This window comes from Tupaia chinensis, unplaced genomic scaffold, assembly GCF_000334495.1.
Source record: "Tupaia chinensis unplaced genomic scaffold, TupChi_1.0 Scaffold148884_1, whole genome shotgun sequence".
NCBI classification, from domain to species: Eukaryota; Metazoa; Chordata; class Mammalia; order Scandentia; family Tupaiidae; genus Tupaia; species Tupaia belangeri.
Window position 1 is genome coordinate 961180 of NW_006208732.1, and position 4206 is coordinate 965385.

Genomic DNA, 4206 nt, shown 5'->3' on the forward strand with positions numbered 1-4206 from the left:
CATGAACACAGCGCAAAGAGGCAGGTATATAAGTAGCTTGATTTTAGAATGGCCCATTCTTGGCATGTTTTCAAGTCCGTGCATAGCACAATGAGACAAATTTCTATTTCACTTGGTTGATTCAGTGAGATAATTCCTCTCTTGGTGGAGGGAAAAAATAGTAAAGCCTATAACCCATTTTTCCCATATTACTACTGCTAAAGGAAGCCTTACTAGAAGGTTCATTTGGGATATTCCACTGCTGATCTAAACGTGTTCTTTGGAACTTGCGTAGTTGCAGACCTTTGTGATATGAAGGCCATGATGTTGCTCAGTTTCATTCAGCATTATGGCCTTTGGTGTTCTAACTAGGAACAAATTCCTGTAGTTTAACTCACGACTGGTGGGATCCTGTGAATGTTACACCTTTGTGCATTAGTTTATTATCTAAAAAATCTGGGGTTAATGATATTTGTTTGAAAAAGTACATTGTTTACAATAGTGTATTCTCTAAAATGTCCAATCGTGTATATCCTCTCTCACTCACTCATTATATATGTGTACATGACTGTGTGTGTGCAATTTTAACATGCCCTAGGATGATTTAAAAAGTCAAATAAGGGCCAAAAAGTGGCATATCAGTTAAGGCAGCTGGATGCCACATAGCCAACTTTGCAGTTCGAGTCCTGAGTCCCAGAACTGGTGACTCAAAAAATTATACCAGGCATGTATGTGTGCATGCCCAAAATCCTGAGAGGAGAATAGTGGAGGAAGGATTTCAGGGTGACCAACCACCTAGTGGTGGGGAGAGATTTCTCACTTTTGCTCTCTCCCTATCTCTGTCTGTCTCTGGGGAGCACATATGCCTATAGGAAAAAAAAAAAGAAGTTCAATTAAGGCACACTGAATTATCTAGAAGTGACCTAAGTCCAAGAACAAATATCTTTGTAATTCTAGTGACTGTTCATTAACGCTTATACCTTCTGTTGTCTGTGATCATTGGTCTGTCTCTCAGTGGTTCCATTTTTGGAAGGTTTGTAGGTAGGTTTTCTCTTAAAAGATGTAGTCAGGACTGTTCCTTTTTTCCCCCTGAAAAGATATATTTTATTATTATTATTTTACATTAAATCACTGTATATCATTAGAACATACAAAATAAATTTTTCCAGCATGAATACACTGCATGTTAGTCTAGTCAAAGATATCACCAGACACATTATCATGAACAGATAATTTTTCATTTTTATGTCTCTTAAATATTTGGTTTCTTTCTTTTTCCCCTTGGTTCCTTTTCTCTCACCCTCCCCATTTTCCCATCCTCCTTCCTCAGTCTTTCCAGTATCCACAGTTGCTCTGCACACATTTATACCTTCCAACCTTTCCCTTTCTGCCATGGAGGGCTGACATTTGGTGTATACAGAGTAGACACATACGATGCCTCATTTTCATGACCTGACTTGCTTCACTTAGCAGTAAATCTTCCATATTCTTTCTTATGACCTTGGGATATGAACCTGGAGTGTCATGCTATGATGCATGCTCCACGATTCTGTTTGTTGTTGTTTTCGTAATTCATTGTTGAGCATTTTATAAACAGAGTAGCATAAAAAACAGTATTTGCTGTAATGTATGTAAATATATATATATATGTATATATGCACATATAATTTCTTCCTAACAATTCTGGAGGCAGAGAAAACAAAGTTCCGGCTGCTTTGGTTCCCAGAGTTCTCCTCCTGACTTGCAAGTGGCTGATTTCTTGCTGCATCTTCACATGGTAGACAGAAAGGGTTCTGGTGTCTCCTCTTCTTATAAGGGGACCAATCCTATTTGATTACAACCCCACACTTATGACCTAGTCTAATCTTTATCACGTCTTCTCAGGCCTTATCTCCAAGTATCATCACATTGGGGGGTTAGGGTTTCAGCATGTAAATTTGGGGGGAGAGTGGTCAATAAATTTTCCCATCTGACCCCGTACAAATACAGGAATGGTAGAGGGCTTCCCTGGTACAGAATTTGTTTTAATGGCACCCAGAATCATTTCATTTATGGAACTGAGATGGATTGCAATGCACTTATTTAGCTAAAACACATGTGTACACACACACATTTTTAATTTAAACAACAGAGTTTACTATTATTTGAAAAGATGTTCTTTGTCAGAAAGAGGTGGGGGGAAATTGTGTTGTTCAAGTAGCACTAGATTCAAAAACCTAAGTCAGAAAAATAGAAACAAGAATTACCAGTCTTTTTCTATCCATTCAGTCCCAAATCTTTGTCACAGAGAGGAAACGAATAGGGAAATTTTACCCCTAAGTGGTAAGAAATTAAACTGAAGCCATTCTAAAAATTAGTAGGTTGTTCCTACCCATGCATAATTAATTATGTAGGATTCTCATAAAAGTGAAGAAAATGTAAAAGCTATTTGAAATTATATTTGAAAAAACATACACTATTTCAGATTAATTACAAATAGATGGGTATATTTATTCATTTCAAATAATTGATTATAAGGCTTAATTGTGTTAGGATAGAAATGGTGTTCAAAACTTGATAAAATGTCTCATGTATAAGAGCCAACAGGAGAGAATACCACAAAAAAAAAATCAAAGAAAAGAAAACAGTGTTACAAACATGGGAAATAAATAAATCGATCAATAAAAAGGGACTCAGGGAAATATAAAGTTTTATTTGCCTATTCCCTTTAGTGGGGGGCCTTCCTTGTTTGGTTCAACTAGTTTATTCATTTTTCCCTTCAGATTTCACCAGGGGTAATCTCCTGCAAGTAGCCTTTTATTGAAACATGATGTGGATTTCTCTCATCCCTGTCCTTGCTTCATACCATCCATGACTCACTACCATTCCTTTCCAGTATTACTGGCATATCGAATACTAGAAAATTATTCACTATGTCACGAAATGCAACTTAATTTTAAGTTGATTGCTTTTTACATCAGAGAAATAAAATATCATCCCCACATAATGCAGTTCTCTTTCCCCTTTTCGCTATTTATTACTTCTAGTTTCATTTTCTGATTTATATTATTGACCAGACAGAAATTTCCAAATTATGCAAAATAATAAAGTTGGAGCAGAAATAATTTTCCTACATATAAAGTTTTTAAGGTTTTTTTTTTTTTGAGAGGTTTTTGCTATAGGGCGTATGCGCTCGCCAGACAGACAGAGAGAGACATAGAGACAGAAAGCGAGAAATCACCCCCCCAGGGGAGATGGCCACGCCGCAATCCCTTCTCCTCCATTCTCCTCTTGGGCACGCACACACACGCGCCCGGCGTGAGTTTTAAGCCACCGGGTCCAGGACGTGAACCGTGGTCGACTACGTGGGAGTCCAGCGACATAGCCATTACGCTAACTGCTGGTTCCCTAAAGTTTTTAAGTTTTGATTTCAAATATTTTGTTTAAGAAAAATCCCTATTTAATACTATTAAGTTAGATTTTAAAATTAAATGAGTTTGGAGGATCTCAACACCCCATCATCTCCTTTGTATAGATCATCTACACACACACACGTGCACACACACACACACAATTAAGCAAAGAGATATAGCATCTAAATGATACCGTAAATCAAAAGGACTTGACAGACATTTCTAAACCTTCCACCCAAAACCCATGAAATATACAATTTTCTCACCCCTGCATGGAACCTTTTCAAAGACTGACCACATGATACAGCACAAAATTAACTTTTACATATTCAAAGGCATAGAAACCAAATCCAGCATCTTCTCTGACCAAGATGGAATTAAATTATATAATTTCAGAAAAAAAAAATACACAAACATATAGAAACAAACAACATACTCCTGAATGACTTCACAACTACTGAAGAAATGAAGACCGAAGTCAAAAGATAAGCCACTATGCAGTTTACTCTAGAGGGGAAACCACATTTAGTATGTTGTGATGATGCTCAGGGAATGAATGTAAATTTTAAAAAAAAATTCAGAGAAAAAAATACTAAAACTGTTACCAAAATTTAAAGAAAAACTGTGTATTTGATGACCACAGTAAGCTATATAGCCCCAGCTAGGTACTATTTTATAGTATGTTCATTCTACTCATTGAGGTTTATGCCTAAAGTCAGACATGGGTTCTTGTGTATGTATATATCAGCTGTGCTTGTTATTGCAAATATTTACACAAATTAAGTTCATTAGCCAATCAATTAAATGGGGGGGGGGGGGAAAGGGAATAAAAAGA

General features: G+C 36.6%; 1 long non-coding RNA gene across 1 annotated transcript in view; it reads right to left on the minus strand.

Annotated features, from left to right (window-relative positions):
* Positions 1-989: 989 nt before the first annotated feature.
* Positions 990-4206, minus strand: part of LOC102474129 (uncharacterized) — a 22453-nt gene continuing 19236 nt past the window's right edge. The window contains exon 3 of the long non-coding RNA XR_337687.1: positions 990-1068. This is a non-coding gene — a long non-coding RNA (uncharacterized LOC102474129). The remainder of the gene's footprint in view (positions 1069-4206) is intronic.